Source organism: Corvus moneduloides, chromosome 3 (genome assembly GCF_009650955.1).
Source record: "Corvus moneduloides isolate bCorMon1 chromosome 3, bCorMon1.pri, whole genome shotgun sequence".
Taxonomy (NCBI): Eukaryota; Metazoa; Chordata; class Aves; order Passeriformes; family Corvidae; genus Corvus; species Corvus moneduloides.
In genome coordinates this window covers 13923028-13940213 of record NC_045478.1, presented here as the reverse complement: position 1 = coordinate 13940213, position 17186 = coordinate 13923028, and the positions used below count along the sequence as shown (strand labels likewise).

At 40.2% G+C, this 17186-nt stretch overlaps 1 long non-coding RNA gene across 2 annotated transcripts; it reads right to left on the bottom strand.

The window, feature by feature from the left end:
* Window positions 1-3382: 3382 nt before the first annotated feature.
* LOC116442031 lies at window positions 3383-17110 on the bottom strand. Of its 2 annotated transcripts, XR_004239353.1 has the most exons (5): window positions 16856-17110; window positions 11189-11337; window positions 8714-8834; window positions 7745-7888; window positions 3383-6465 (listed from the first exon to the last, which is right to left on the bottom strand). It is a non-coding gene; the product is annotated as an uncharacterized LOC116442031 (long non-coding RNA). The 2 variants fall into 2 exon arrangements; XR_004239354.1 differs by lacking the exon at window positions 11189-11337.
* Window positions 17111-17186: the final 76 nt, after the last annotated feature.

Here is a 17186-nt window from a genome sequence, read left to right as displayed (position 1 = left end):
AAGCTTTAAAGCTGCTGTGAAATATTATTTATTATTTCATCATTTCTTTTTACTGTTAAATCTAGTTTTCTAGGAATAAGAGCTAATGTAACCATTATGCACTTACCTGTACATCAGTCTTACATCATTCTATCTTCCTGACTTCACAAAGACATTTTGGATCTCTTGAAAAATTTCAGAGAAATAGAAATTTCATAGTTATCTTATTGCTAGAAGTGTTTTGAAAATATGGAACTGCATAGGACAGAGCTAGTTAGCTGTTCCCAATGGGATTAAGGATGAAATATGAACTCCCTCCTGACTACACAACAGAGCATCCACAAAACAAAACAGAATTGTCACAACCATTGCAAAAATTTTACTGTGAGATTGTGCCTTAGTTGATGCTAGAGAATCTATTTATCAGTTAGTGCCTCACTAGCATGGTTTCACTGAGCTGTAGCAAGGGCTGAAATTTTAGTGGAACTCATTTGAAAAGTTTTCCTCTATTTCCTGTTTACTGTAAGAAAATATTCCATAATTTTGTAAAGATGCTAATTTTAGGTCCATTTTGATTGTATGCAACTTTGTCTGTTACACATTTCTGCCCTGTGAATGTATGGACCTTGTTTAATGAATTTGGGGTCTCCTGTTAGGAAAATGTCAACATTTTTCAGTACTCAGGAAAATTGTCACCAAGTCCTAGGGAAACATAGGCACCACTCCAGCTTTGAGCCCTATCCAGGGCAAAGGTATGGCTGAACTGGTACTCTGGGACTTCTGTTGATGGTCCTGTGATTACCAGGCCTTTTAACATCATTCCGTGGAAACTGTAAAAAAGGCAATTAAAAAATCTTTTACAATTAGGTCTTCTGAAATACAAGAGAATATCTCTGGAGACATTTTCATAATCTTGAGCTTCTTCTACTGGGAGAATCAACCTTTCAGTTTGGAGAGAAGAGGGGACTAGATGGGAGTTCTGTTTTTCCAAACCTTGTCCAATTCACTTCAAAATCCTGAGCATACAATTAGATTCTTCTGACTCCTAAGGCAGAGGAAGTATCACCTTAATCACTGGTAAAATCTTACCAGGAAATGACTAAAATTATTTCAAGCCAATTTTTGAAATACTAATTAAGGATAAACCTAGAAGAAGTGGCAATTTAGTGCTTTGATATGTTAGAGCGTTTTTAGATGTTTTACCATTCCATACTCTGTGTGACTACTGTTTCACAAAAATGAGACATGCTTTACAGTTGAATTGCTCTTGAAGCAGAGGAAATTCCCAGCAGCTGCATGTTTAACACAGAGGTTGAATTCAAGGTGGTCATTCCTCTGACTCAAATGAAATGAGAGTGTGGCTCCAGTGACAAGAAGAAAGGCAGTGATCCTACTTCCCTGGAACTCTAAGTGACCACCTAATCCTGAATAATTCTGAATAATTTTAGTTTTGGGATGACAATTCTTTAAAATCACTGCCTTTCATTTGCATACACTTACAGTAAAACAAAAAAGCCAGGTTTTTCTAAAGATTAAACTATTATGCTTTGAATATATATTTTCCATTTAAAATGTAATTTTACATATATAGTATTTAGGATAGTTTATCAAGGAGATTGCAGGGGTTATTGCAATTTCTTCTTTACTTTGCAACTCTTTGGTGGCAATATTCAATTTAATTTATTTGAGTCAACAGTTAAGACTTTTTATTAAATGCTATCTGTGCTGCATTAGACACGAAAGCCTCTCTTCCTTTGATGGCTCTGATTCCTGCAAGAGAACTCGAGATACAAACAGCCTCAGACCTTGAAGACACATAACCATGTCTATCCTTAACAACATCAGTGTGAAGTTACATATGTTAGCAAAATATGTGGATATAGGCCAGGGTAACATCAAGGGACGTTTTCCAGGTCCTAATTGAGCAATAAGGCAGGGTGTAGACTCTGATCCCATGCTTTGGTATGTTGCTAGGCAAAGGGCAAAAGCTCTGTACTATCACTCAACAAGGTGTGCTGTCATTGCACAATAACTCTGTCCTGTGTACTGGGATCATTATAGAGTGCTATTTTCAGTGTGTAGAAGACACTTTATTTATGTATATTTTATTCTGCTGACATGCAGAGGAAATAGCTGCTTGGTAAATGTCATGTTATAGTAAGTGTATGGCCTATTTTTAGCTAGACAATAATGTGAAAGGTGCTGTTCTTTACAGGCCACTGTGGGAATGCCTGGTCTTGCATACAACGGCTGGATGGAAGACTTTAAAAAGGCAATGCCTTGCTCCTGCTGTGAGCTGAGGGCATGCAGAATCCTAACTATGCTTGAGAGAGAGGAAAGAGGAATGCCTTGCTATGTCTGAGACTGAAAGGTATACCTATAGCAAAAAATTCCCAACACACTTTGTGAGGAAATCCAGGTTATGTAAAAAGATAACACTGCTCCTTGGAAACAATTTCTCATAGGAAGCAGCATGAAATTGTTTTCAGCTTCACAGTTATCTTGTTTGTTTTGCTAATCCTCACAAAGATTAATAAAGGAATGATAAGACAACAGCAAACTGTAAGCACAGGAAGCGACTATTGCCTAAAGCATCTGGATATGATTATGTAAACACGATGTAATAAGAAAGCTGAGAGACTTAACTTTCGAAATCTCCTCTATACCCTTCTAAAATAAAAACGCCCTTTCAGAATATTTACCTTATTCCCCAAGTAGCCTTTGAGTTGTTAAAGCACTGCAATTTTCACTGCAAGTTCCTTGCTACTATTGATCAATCTACCCTAGATTCGATCTTTTATCCAAACTTTTCCTGGCATGTATTCTAGTATATGACCCTTTAATTTGAGAGAGGTGTGTCACTAAATTTGAAGGGGACATTTTGTATCTAACTGCTATATGTACTATTTTCCTCCTACCCATTGGTAAATACAATAAATATTTTGAACTTTTAGAACGTGATATAGTTTCTTTGTCACTGAAACAGTGACCTCTTCTTTAAGGGCATGAAGCTGAACACTCTTCACAGGGAGCCAGGCTAGTCACATCTGCAGATAACTTTGCTAGTCACTAAAATTCCAAAGAGATAAACCTTTTAAGAATACTGTTTTATCATATATAAATGTTAACAATTTTAATATTAATTCTACTAGTTTTTAGCTTTTTTCCTCCCTTAATAATTCCATTTTGTACAGGGTGCTAGCTGTGCAGGTTAATTTTTTTTAGCCCTTTTGTTCAAAGTAAGGACTTCAGTTTTATTAAGAAAATTACCTTAAATATGTACTTTGTATAGAATTTATACTAAACTCATTTTGACTTTGTTGTTATTTCTTCATAAGTAATCATGCAAGAGACATTGAGAAAAATGCAGAGGAAGATCGACACTTCAGTAACTTAAGCACTTTATTAAAGCAAGAGAAATATGCACCTTTACTGTCATTTTATACCTATCTGATAATGTAGAATGACAGGAGAGCCCAGAAGGGAGAAGGGGGAATGGCTCCTGCCTAGCGCTTCTACAACCTCCCCTGTTAATGTGCAGAAAATCCTGCTTAGCCTCAGTAGCTCTTGGCAGAACATGGTCATTGCAGAGGCCTCTTCAGTGAACTTAGGTCTTATATTTTAGTAGTACTAGGGTAGGCCAGGTAGGTTTGTTTCATGGGGCCACCAAAAATATTTCTCCAGTGGTAGGAAAAAAGAATTCTCTCTCTTGCTTTTTTTTGCTGTTTAAGCACTGGGCTTAGAGAGCCACGAATGACAGGAGGCCAAACACAGAGTCCATTGTCTTTTTTTTTTTTTTTTTTTTTTTTTTTTTTTTTTTTTTTTTTGTCCAAAGCACCATTTAAACTGAAATTTTCCAAAAGGAAACACATAAAATGAGGCTGAGACAGGTTCCTGGCAGGGGTATTTTCAATTCAATTTGTTCGAGTCTGATAAGGTTATAAACAACAAAAAACAACATTCCCCTTGACTAACAGAGTTAGTCAACCTTAATATCAGACACTCAACTAACTTTGCTCACAATTGTAATAAGGAACTACTGACTGCCAGACTATTACATTTTTGCCCATAATAGTAAGTTATAATAGATAATTACAGGTATCAAGATGGGCAGCTGTTTCTTTGAATGAATATTGCCCTTTCATTTTTTTAAATTTAGGTAAGATACGAAAAATGTTAAAAATGAGTAGTCATTCATTATATAAAGCAGCAGATGAGCGGTAGGTGGAGGAATGGTTGCTTGTTCCTACTCCTAAGCAAACACACATACAGCTTCATTTTTTAAATTAATTTTATTTTGATGGCAAAAAAGGGGATCTCTAATGACACAGAGTTTCAACTGGTAAATCTTCTTTGCAGTTTTTCTCTTTAATCTCTGAAAGCTGATGTAGTTCCTTCCAATTGCCCACAGCATCAGCTTTATTCTCTTGAAAGAACTTGCTCTCTTTTTAGTTTTCCTTTAATGTTTTGAGCCCTTACCAGAAATGGTAATCTTCTTAAGGTGTTGGCAGGAGCCACAGAATGCACCAAAACCAAAGCTCATATCTAACAAAGTATCCTATTATCAGGACCACCCAAGTGACTCACGTTTGTCACAGACACAGTATACTCCTTTATATGATTTTCTAAAACTAGAAAGGAGAGAAAATTTGGGAGGTTGATTAGTCAGGTTAGAAAAAGGTTATGAAGATCACTCTACCTAAATAACAACAGTCTTTTAGTTATTTTGAAATACATTCAGGTCTATTTATTATCACAGCTAGCCAGTGTATCAGGGTTATTTGATTTAATGCAGACATTCTGGTTCTGGGTCCCACACCTTATGTTGAGGAACTTCCCATGGTAATTTAAAACCAACCTTTTCCCAAACTCCCCTCTTTCTGCAAGCTGGCACTGGATCCCATGGAGATAAAAACAGCAGGGGAGCTGAGAGATGCTACTGCACCTCTTGGTTATAAACTTTCCCTCTGACCACGATTTTGCAAGCTGAAGCCTTGATGTAGTGCAACACACTGTCCAGACTGAGCCATGGAAACCTCTAGCTGTTACCCCACGATGGGATGGACAGAGCAGAGCATTCCCTAGGAACTGGTCTGGGGATGGCTGGTCTGTCCTGCAGTAAGAGCCCAAAAATCAGATGTGACTGTCAGCCCTACTGCTGATTTCGCTCTGTGAAAGCCCAGAATGGGGATGGCTCTGGAAACTCTGAAGCATTTCAATTGTTTCAGCACAGGTTGGGAGTTGCCGTTGTAGCACCTATTGAAAAAACAGTGGTTTGCATCACAAGAGTGGGATGAGACATGGTGATACTTGAGCTAAGTCACCGCTGCTTCCCAGCACAGCTCAGGGTGTTGACTGGTCCTGGAGTAGCTGGCATCCCGCTTAGGGAAAGATCACTTCTTTCACCATCTCGTACAGTAGTGATTATAATCTGCCAGATGAATCTTTCTTTTCCTGGAGCTGAAATCTCTGTGACTGACAAAAGATCATATTTGGAGGCTCCACTCTTCTGAAATTGGCTTATTCTGGAAGTCTGCCAGTGTCACAGCCTGGTAAAGTAGAGGGATCAGAATTACACCTGGCTATTCAGTCAGTCTTGTGAACTGTTGCATCACCGCTGCAGGATGTTACACGCTTTTAAGGAACACCTCTTTACTTTAGTCTTAGTATTGTTTTCAATAATTTCCACATACCTAAGACTGGGAAAAAATATTCACTTCTCAAATCTATGGCACTTTTAAAATTTAAAACTTCTCTGTTCAATAACCATTTGTCCATCTTAGCTGAGGAAGCCAGGAAAAATAAACAACATGAAATCCCAGGAAATAACAGACTGGAGACCCACATAGAAAGATTAGATGACAACAGTTATTCATTCATGCCTTGTGAGACAAATAAAACAACTTTATGTTCATTTTCTCCCCACACCTCCACCCTTTTCTAAGGTTAACAGAAAGGATTCCTTCAGTACACATGTTATTTTAAGATCTTGAACAACTTAGAGATCTAACATCTTTTTCCATGTGTATAAATAACCCCACCTGTTGCAGTATCATATATATGTGATCTTTAAAATAGATACAAGTAAAAAATAGTGGTATACATTTCAGTCTAAAAGTGATTCTAGGAACAAAGCAGACATGACATGCAGGCTTTTCCTCTTTCAAAAAGACAAAGGGGATTCTTCAGTCTGAGGTGGATTTTCCAGAGTCGAAAACCTATCATACACTCATCAACATTTTAAAAGTTACTGGAAATTGAAAATAATAGAAATTTTCCTTGGCCAAGCTGCTGAAGTTCCCAGACAATGTTGTGTCACTGCACATAGTAAGGGTTGCCAAAGCGGTGCCAGGGATGTATCAAATTTGTTTCATCTTCACAAATTCATGTGTCTCCTTTTTACTGTTGCATCTGAAACAATCACAGTCCTCCAGGAGTTAACGAAGTGCTTTTCCCCCATTTTCCAATAGAGATCTGAGACACAAACTGAGAAAACTCCAAGTTATTTTGTGATAAAGTCAGCACAAAACACGAGAAGACACAGCATCTGTGTCAAACTTTGCAGGCTGTTCCCAACTACAGAGGAACAGTCATACTGCAGATAAGAAAGAGAACTGAGACTAAGCGTCGTGCAAATTGTTCCCAGTGAACTAAAAATCCATGGTGCAAAGGTGGTTATTTTTAAAGTTATATTTTGGCTTCTTTGTTTGGCGGTCATATGACATTTTCAGCACCTAGAAATCCTTCGCTTATGACAGTGTCTGAATGAAATGTTGTTACTGACGTAACAATTATCTCCTCACCCCATAGCTTTCAAGTTATGACTTAATGTTGAGAAAACTGTGGGCTAAGTGAGTGAATAACTTCAGTACCTTCAAAGGATGTGGTTAGAATATATAGTCTGCAGGGGTGGGAAGAGTTTTCCTTTGCAGTTGGTAGAGCAGCAACAACAGAGTGTCTTTCAATTGCTTCTGTATTGCAGCTCAGGGCTTTTAGCCCCTGTCTGCTGCACCCACACACGATCTGGTGCAGTCACTTAAAAAGCATATAGCAACCTCTCAGCTCAAGGAGTCCTTTCAAAGCAAGCTTCAGTCACCCAGGGGGCCAGCAATCTGTAGAGGCTGCTTTTTCTATCCCTGAGATGGAGTATCACATTGGCTCTGCTGCATTGGGACCACCCTATGCCCATGGTGAAATAGGATTTGCTTTTCATTAATTTTGTTACTATAAAAAATTCCTGTAGGATATTCTGTAGTTAGAGCACTGAATCATTTCTGAAACTTCCTATTCAAATATTTGTTTTATATGGCAATGGTATTAGTAATGTGCAAGTTTTATGCACTGCTATTTCCTCCCACACCCATTGAAAACTAACAAGAGCCAGCCTGTCAAAATAAGCATGTGAATTATAGATCAGCTATAACATGCTTCAAATAGCCAGTGTTCCAGCCTAGGTGATACTATATAACTCTGCTTTCTCTCTGCTTGCAAAACTGCACAGTCTACAATTCACCAAAGAAAGCCTACAAACTGAAGTCTGGAATTATCCCATCTCATTGCAGATACTTAAATCAGGTGCTTAACAATAGAAAATGTTAACCTATTGTTGTCAGAAAGAGACAGAAAACTTCCTTTCAGCTCACCTAGTATTTAACTTATCCTTAAGGAGGGCCATTGCTGGCTACTGACAGAGCCTAAGGTGACTCTGATTTCCACTTAGGTGCTTACATACTTCATTTTCAAGAACAAAAGGAGACAAGGATACCTCTGAATCTCCAAAAAGCTTGCAGGAAGGCTGAGCTCACTCTTTCTAGTCCAGCCTTTTTTTTCACAGACTGCATCCCCTTGGAGGTGGGCTCTGGCATTACTCTGTGTTGCCAGCTGCTCTCAATATTGAACGTATATTGTCCTGTAGGCAATATTCAAAATGATCAGGAAATGGGAGTAAGTAATGTGCCTGCATTCTTTGCTCACATGGGGTAATAAAAAGGAAAACTGACTCTGAGGAGATGCACAGGGGCCTTATGCTACAGAACGACTGGGTAATAAAATGGCAGAGAAAATCCAGCATTGATAAATGCAAAGCAGTTCACAAGAGGGAAAATAACCTGAACTGCGTGACCCAACAATGGGCACTGATCATGGAGGGGATACAGAAACACTGGAATCATTAATACAGCCATAGGCACAGACTGTCACATTCAGCATAGCAATTGGTAGTGATCAGAAATGCAAGTCAGTACCAACAACTATTAGAAAGAAACACAGAACAAACAGTGTGTCACTATAAATCTACACAGTTGCTGTATTCTGAATATTGAGAAGGATTCCGGTTTCCCATCCCACAAGTTATCACAGAAGCAGAAAAGGAACAGTGAAATGAGATCTTTTATAAAAGGAATTATTAAACAGACTGAGATGTTTCAGCTGGGAAAAGCGATGGGATGTAATATACAGCTTATAAAATCATGAATGAGAAGGAGAAAGTAAGTACAGAATTACTGTTTGCTATTTCTTCTAACACAGCAACAAGGGGGTATCAAATGAAATTAGGACGTTTGAACGACACAAGTTCAAACAAAGAGTAACTTCTTCATATATACAATTAAGTTATAGAATGCATGGCCAGAGGATGCTGCAGTTTCTAAGAGCACATGAGGGCTCAAAAGCAAATCAGAAGGATTTGCTGTACAGAAATCCACTGATGGCCATCAAATAGAAAGGCACTACTGACTTTGTTCAGCAAGCAAGTGGGCTGCAAGTCATTGGGAGAGGAGCTGGAGAGACCGCTCTGAGGCTGTGCGATTATGTGCTTGCACTGTTCATGTCTTCTGCCATGGACATTCGCTGTTGCCCTGTGTGTGAGAGAAGACACTGTGTGAGATGTACAACTGGTCTGACTTTGTACAGTTGTTTTATGGTTTTAGTGTACCTACAAAACTGCTTGAAGAGAAGAAAACCTTATTTTAGGTAAGATCATATATCTTTTTGTCTGGTCAATGTCATCACTTAAGTAAATGGAGGGTAAAAAAATGCCCATGGAAATCCAATCAGGAAGCACTTTGCAAACAAAGAGGCACAGGCTGGTGCCTGCAGAGCTGCTACTCTTCATGCTCCATGGGACCTGAAAGAGACCTCTGCTACATTCAGGCAGAGCACAGATGCAGAAGGACAATGAAATGATCTTTTTTTTTTCTTCTCTAGATAGGGGCAGATCTGATGCTTATCATTTAAAGACTGTGACACACCTGCACAGCAGCAGCACAGAACTGCCAGAATCAAGACAGTAACTCTCTCTGGCTAATGTTCTGGTGATACCCAGGCCAGCACTCAACGAAAACTCTTTGATTTCAGTCCTCTCACAGACTTCAGTCTTCAGTGCCAGCAGCATGGTTACACTGATAGCATAGCATGAAGCAAGGCTTTGTTCCAAACAACACAGAATTGGCTCATCTAACCAGCCCTACCTCTGGGTGTAGGGTGACCTTCACGATTAGCCTTTTAAAAGCCTTTCACTATATATGGCACTTTCAGTCTTGGCAAGATAAATCTGAAGGGGGAGCAAAGGGATGTCTCATGATGCAAGTACTAAGGCATTCTTGGATTTTCAAGAAAAAATACACAAAACAACTTCCTGACTCAAAAAGAGCTGTATCTGGCATGGGAAACTTCTACATTAGGCCTCATCCTGACAGGGAAGTATTAATCACAAAATTTAGAGGTTTTTTAGGTGGAAGTCATAATGACTTTGTTGCAATGACTTTGTTTTCTGTGCTTTTAAAATGCAATTTACATTTTACATGCAAGCAGGATACAGTCCTAACCAGTAAAATTTATATCATTGCCCTGAAAGATCCGGTTCTACAAAGCTAAAAAAAAATTAAGAGATGTATCAGCCATCCTGGAGGAGAAAATTTAAACCAACAAAAATGTGAATAATAATTTACAGCAACTCAGAAAAATTTCATTAGATCTTCAAAAAGGCACAATTGAGAGAGATGCACACTGGTTAAAACCAATATTCATCTGAGGGAGGACTGGAAGAAAGTTAATATTTTGCCAATACTTCTGTAGACAAAATAGGGCAACCAGGTAATTATAGGCCTGTCAGTTTGATGTCTATTCCAGGCATAGTGATGGAGTTGCTGATAGGAAAGTCAATTAATAAAGTATTAAAACAGTGCAATTTAATTAATGGCAATCAACACAGATTAATGGAAGAAAGATCTTATCAAATTAATGTGCTATTTTTATAAGACTACAAATTTGGTGGATAAAAGGAATTGTGGTAATATTTTATACTCTGACTTTGGATGCATTTGCCATACAGTACTATGAGTGATTCTGATGGAAATTAGAACTAACATGATGAACTCTCCTAGACAACCAACTTGTTTTAAAGCTGGTTAGCATGGGATCCAGCAGCCTAACCTGAAGTGGGGCTTAGAGAGTGGGTTCTGCAGGGACTGCTTATAAGCCCTGTGTTAATTAACAATGATTCCAGCAATACAGAAGGAAGCAGTGCCTTTGCTAATACTACTTTTCAAGGAACCAAAATTTGGAAGCAGGCAGAAGTGAGCAATGCCTTTTTGGCATTGCTTGAGGAGCAGGTGCAAAAGAAATACCAGGTGTTTCCATGTCACCCAACATAAAGGATCTACTTAAGAACAAGTATCTCAGGTCGTACTTCACATAAGAGTTCTTCTTTGGGAAGCTGAGACAGAAGAACAAACTGTAGGTCCTGAGAGACTCCCACATGAGCCCCAAATCACGTTGCCAAGAAGGCCAGTGCAATCTTTTTCTGTGTGCAGAGATGCTATCCATCAAAGGGCAGCAAAGGGCTTCTGTTACTTCTGCATTTGACATCGATAAAGGTATTGGAGTAATGTTCGTCCTGGTATCAGCAGCTCAGGAGGGATGTTGGCAAATTGGAGGTAGTTCAGAGGAGAACCACAAGAATATGATTTTAAAAATTGGCAGTAAAATGGAATGACTCTACAGGGTAAGTCTATTTAGATTTAGTATATCAAAGCAAAAGCTAAGGAGTAACTTGATTATGGTTTTTAAGTGCTTTCATGTGGAATGGACACTGCCTAATAGGGGAGGTTTTGCTCTGGTATAAAAATCTACAAGGAAGTCAAATGGAAAGTTGAAGGCACATCATTTCAGTTACATTAAGGATAGGCAACTACTGAAAACCTACCATTACCTGTGATAAAGCTGGATGTCTTTTCTATGTAGTCCATCTCAAGTCCTGCTCTTGTTCAACTGGAATCTGTTCCAGGTAAGTTAATGACCCATGCTGAAGAGTCAGAAATGGTCTTAAGGTGGTTTATCCCTTTACATCTGTGAATGGAGCTATAACATATATTTTTAAGTAAATAAAAAAAAAAAGATGTTTTTGAGTGAAGAATGAGATCCAGATTTAGCTAATGGGAGTTTCTTGTGTATGTCAAGAGGGACTTTGTGAATGATGGGGGTGGTGTTTCTTCCTAGCTCTGCTTTGGGAGGCTGCTTATTTTTCACTGCTACCCAAAAAGCTGGCAACTCAATGGATTACAATGAGGTTCTGGAGAACAGCTCCTAGAAGCACATCCAGTTGTCATGTTTCCATCTCACATTCGCCTCCACCAGCATCATGCTGATGGGTGCAACTGAGGAAGCAAAACCTGCTTACGAGGAATTTGGTTCAGGTCATGCACTTGTCTGGAAAACAACTTCCCAAGGAAACTTATTCCTCAAGTGAAAAATGAGTGTTATACATGCCTAAAAGAAAAGAGACCTTAATGGCAACTGGTTGGAGTATGTTCAATCTTAAAAGGTTAGGAATAACTAGTCACAGCATTTCATATCTTCTCTTGCATATAAAGGTTTCCCTGGAATGTGCAAACATAGCACTTTTCTTCCTGATCTTACATCCATGGCTGTGCTCTACTCACCTGGTCCATTACAAAAGAAATAAAAAGAAATATGCTCCCCCCCGGCCCCCTTTTCTTTCTCTTAGCAATACCAATATAACTTAAAATGTGGAAAATATAAAATGAATGGCACTTATGTCCGACCAGTGAGGGAGTGCTTTTCCTCAGGTTATTTCATAAAGCTAAAAGAGGGGGATGTTCAGAAGAGAATTCTACCATGTAAGATTGATTTCAATTAGCAAGGGATAACATTGGTATGGATATACATAACACAACCACTTTTTAATTTCTGGGAATGGTGCCATCTGTGAATAATGAGAGTTAGTGGTAACAGAGAAATGTAAGGTCTTACTGTGGGAGCCAACAGCCCACAGACTTGACAGTCAGATTTGGAGGGCAGTGTTGTGATTTAGAAGGTCAATTTGCTTTTGCTAATGCTGAAACCCATCAGCAATGCATTCAACATACAGAGATTTGTAAACTACCAGGAATGATTAGGCTGGGACTATACTGCGGTCGTTACCTGGGGATAAAATACTATTGCTTGGAAATATTTAATACTTAACTGGGATCCAGAACCAGAGAGAATGATCACTGACTCTTGAGCTGAGGACTGCTTTGCTTCCTAGGCAGAACATTCTTCTATACATAGAAATTTGTTCTGAAGACAACTAAGACACTTTTTGGGTCCCAGATTAATAAACATGTAATGGCAAACCTCAAAGCACTTTGGTTAATAGCTTTTTTCTTCCCAATTATTGTACAATATAACAAGGCAGTTTGCAGAAATGTTGGACCTGCTTCTCTCTATCTCATTTAACTGGCTTCTGTACATAAATTATATTTTAAGAGTGGTTTTTTATTTTTTATTGCACTGCAGTCAGTTGTAAATCTTGCACTGAGTTATTCAATAACACCTTTTCTTTTTGTTGTCTAAGTGAAGAATGAAGCCTAAGGCTTGATTCTGATTGCAGATATGGCACATTGGTATTTATCCTTACATACTTTATTGTATCCTTATTTCACACACACGTAAGCCCCACACGTGCAGTTCATGCAAATGGGTACATTTCTTGTCAAGTTACCTCTTGACAGCAGCTCATTTAGAAAAAAAAATGGATTCACATACCAAAAGTCAAAATCATGAGATTTTTTAAAGAAGAGATGCTTGTCTCCATGTCTTTGAACTGCCTTGTCGATGCATGGAGAAAAGACTTGTCCCTTTACTGTCCCATGATTTATCAATTTCCTTGGCTTTCCTTACTAACAAATTAGAATTATAGTGTAAATGATAAGCAAAAACAACTACAAAAAATAGAAAAACGTATTCAAGTTGGCATGGGGATCCAGCCTTGACAACTGGTGGGGAGGTACTTGCAAGCATATTTTGAGCTATCAACTTGGATTAATTTTGCTGAAATAAGACTGTCTTCTCAATATGACAGTTCTCAGCACTTAATAATTGTTTAATGTTCCCAGTAGGCTCAGCTCTGCACTTCGTAAATCAGCAAAAAAATAAAATTAAGGTCTTTCTTTTACCACTTCAAAAATTATTATCCTTTTTGTTCTAGCTTGTGTTTGTACACTGATAATATATTTTCTGTAAAGGGACAAGGAGCAGACTGACCTGGAAAAGGAAGTCTTTTAAATGTAGAACTGTCTTTGATCACTCACAAAGTTGTGTTCTGATCTAAGCTCATTGACATCAATGGAAGAAAGACTGCTATTGGCTTGGAGGGGAGGGTTGGCTCCTGTCCACACAGAGTCCATACTTGAAAAAGCAGATGTTAAAAGATAAAACAGATTGAAAATCAGAGTTACAGGAAAAGATACCTTTCTTTGCACAAGCTCAGATTTATGACACACTTTTCACTTGGTAATTTTTTCTTAGTCCAGGAAACTCCTATTTCTATACCTGTTTTTGCTGTTTACCTGCAGATAAACCTTGGATATAGAATAGGGGAGAGTTTGGTGGATGATTTCCATAGCATGAAAATGTAAGGCCTTCTCCATAGACTCTTCTGGGATACTTAAAATAGGGAAAAGGCTCCAGGGAAAACATCCCCCCCACACATCCTTGCCTCCCCCCCTCTCTCTGCCTTCCCCTCCTGCAGCTGCATTTCCTGCAGAAAGAGCAAGGAACTCAGCACTATAGTACTGGACAACATCATCAAAGAAGTAGATAATTGTAGGATCTGCTTAAAAGATAAAGAAACTTCTATTCGATTGTCTCTCTTGGTGACAGTTTCCAGACAAGGTAGATCAGCACGATGAAGTCCGAAGAGCAAAAGTTGGTCAGTAAACAGTCCTAAAAGGAATCCTTCCTAACTAACGTCATTCTGATGTGTCTCCAGAAAGATCATGCAGAGATATGATAGTTTTGTCATATGCCAGTCTGCTGGCTACTTCTTTGGTAGGTGCCATTGATTCAGTAACTGTTTTATAATACATACTCAGAAAGTTTCTCTCATTCAATTGAATGAGAAAATACAAGGAAACAATATTTGCCACTACCAACACAGTTTATTTCAAACAGGAGTTTCTAAGTATTGCGAACATGACACTTAAGCTTGGACCAGCCAATGGCATCCCTTTAGCCCTGACATTCTGGCTGATGTGTTTCAAGTCACATCTCTCTCATTTGGTTAAGCACCACAGCTATGGGAGACCGGCCTCAGTTAGGCAAAACTTCAATGCTGACTCAGTATTCAGACTTTGATCTGACTTTTATGATCTCATTAGTTTTCACATCTCACATGTTATAATTTGATCTTCCTCTACAACCTCAGCTGACTGACACAGACTTAGACTAAAATAAGGGGCACAGAATTATGTACACCTAATGTCTCTATGAGGCACGTAAAGGGGTTTTCTCATTCAGAGCTTATTATTTTAACACTGGACTAAAATGGCAGTATCTTCATTGACATATCTGAGAGCAAAAGCAAAGTTTACGAAGTGTTAGGTTTGGGGAGGGATTCCATAGCAAAGGGAGTGAAATGATTAAAATATTCTGAAGGAGCAAAACTCATCCGATGCATAGGTAACTGTGTCATTCCACACTACATGTATCCTTCTATGCCTTATAGTGTAGATTTAATTCAGAACCCAAAATTTACAATCTCTTAATTCCAAATTTGAATATTGAATCCCTTCTTCAGATTTAGATCCTGATTCTGATAAAAATCAGGAGTTTTCAACCAGGATGAATTAGACTTTTCATCCCTTTCTCCTTTCACTCTTTTCCCTTGTTGCTCCTTTCTCCTGTTGGGCTTGAAGGCTCTGGGTAGCCTTTCCAGAGCTGCTAGGGACTGTGGCTCCAGCTGATGCTGGGTAACCAGAAAGTTAAACAGAAAACATTTATTTACAGAACAAAGGTTGATGCAAGAGCCTAGGTCTTTGTCATAGTCAGAAGGAGTATGCAGGGGTAGAGGAAGGGAGAAATTGTGCAAAAAGCCATCTACTAAGAAAAGAATGTTTGATTTGGATCACAGGATGTGATACTGGAGAATGTATTGCATAACTTTATGGCTTGTCCTTATTTGCAATGATTCAGTATCCGGCACTGCTCATCTCATTTCTAAAAATGGTATTGAAAAGTTACAAAGTATTCAGAGGTGATGGGAATAAGTGAGGAAAGGCAGGAAAAGCACCCTTTCATTTTACAGCAAATAGCAAACACTGGGTCTGCAGGCTGTCCTGTGGGTTGTTGCACATCATTGGGTCTATGTCCTTCCTCACCACCCAAGTGACATTCGCCAGGTCAAATCTCCTCTGTTGCCAGAAGCTCGTCTTCTCCACGCCAAATTTAAGATCATGACAACTGTCTTCTCATGGTATTTATCTTATAACTGCAAAACAGGGCATGTACAGCTCCTAGAGTGGAGAACAAGACATGAGGCAGGTGCAATGCTATGGAGAGAGCCATTTCTGAAGCCTTCCGTCAAGACTAGACCCTGACTGAAGCATCCCTAGTCTCTTTGGAGCCCTGTTCAGAGATGATTTCTCCTTGTCTCAAAGCAGGCACCTTTGGGACTGACTCCTCCTTTGGTTATTTCATTATTGTCATACTCACTTCTTTCTACCCCCTGAAAACACCCAAACTCGCAGGTGTTCACCCCAAAACAAGCCTTCTCCCATTTCTGATCCTCCCCTGTGCTGATGTGGGGAAAGGAAACGCAAAGACATGGACAGTCCCTTGGCATTACCCTGCAAAGGCTGCAGCTCTGGGACAGAGCTGTGCTCTCCCCGCAGCCCTGTTCTCTTCTTACTGTCGGCTTGGCTTTTTTTTTCCCCCCTTTTTGGGGGGGAGAGGCGGGGCGGGGGGGGGAAGTGGGGGAAGAGGTATGAGTATTTGGTTTGGTTGGGTTTTTTTCGGTCGTTGTTTGAAAGACATTCACCACCAACACCCAGACAAAAACTAGGGAGTATATGTCAGGCTCATTAGGAGTTCAGGGAACCGCTCATCAAGCTTCAATATATATCCAAACTCCTGTTATATAAACAAAAGGGGACCGATTAAAAAAAAAAAAAACAAAAAACCGACAGCCCGCAGTGGTGCTGGGCGGAGACAGACCGACCTCATTCACGGCTTTCTCTGTAAAAAGGTTTACGTTTTCCCCGTCTTCCCTTCCCCCCCACACCCTCCTTCCCCCCCCCCCCCGGTTTTAATTTTGGGACGGATTAAAACAAGTCTGGAGTCGGGAGAACTCCTCCCACCCGACAGCACCAGGGCACAACTGCCTGTACTCCCCTAAGTATGCGGGGCCCCGCGCTGCCCGGAAAAAAACGATTGCTTCATTGAGAAAAAAAGCCGGCCAGCACATGCGATACCGCACCGGCCCCGGGCCCGGCAGCGGGGCGGACTCTGCTCTTAGGGGCGCTTAAGCCATTATTATTACTGTTATTAATAATAATAATAATTTTATTTGATATTAAAATTAATAACAACATCTCACCCCCAGCCGCAAGGGCAATCCCCCGAGAGGCTGGACCTGCCGGAGCTCTGTCAGCCGGGGAGCCGCGGCCAGCATCCCACCGCTGCACAGCGCTGTTCACACTGGTGGACACACAGACACACCGGCGCACACCGGCACACCCTCGGGGCCCCGACCCGGCGGGCCGCCCCCGAGCCCCCGGCACGGCTCAGCAGGGCTGCGGAAGGACGTCTCACCTTGTTTACCCCGAGCGCGGCCGGCGCGGGGGGAGGCGGCGGGGCGGGCCGGGGCGGGGCGGCCGGGGCGGGGCGCGGCGCAGTGGGCGGTGGGGCCGGGCCGGGCCGGGCCGGGG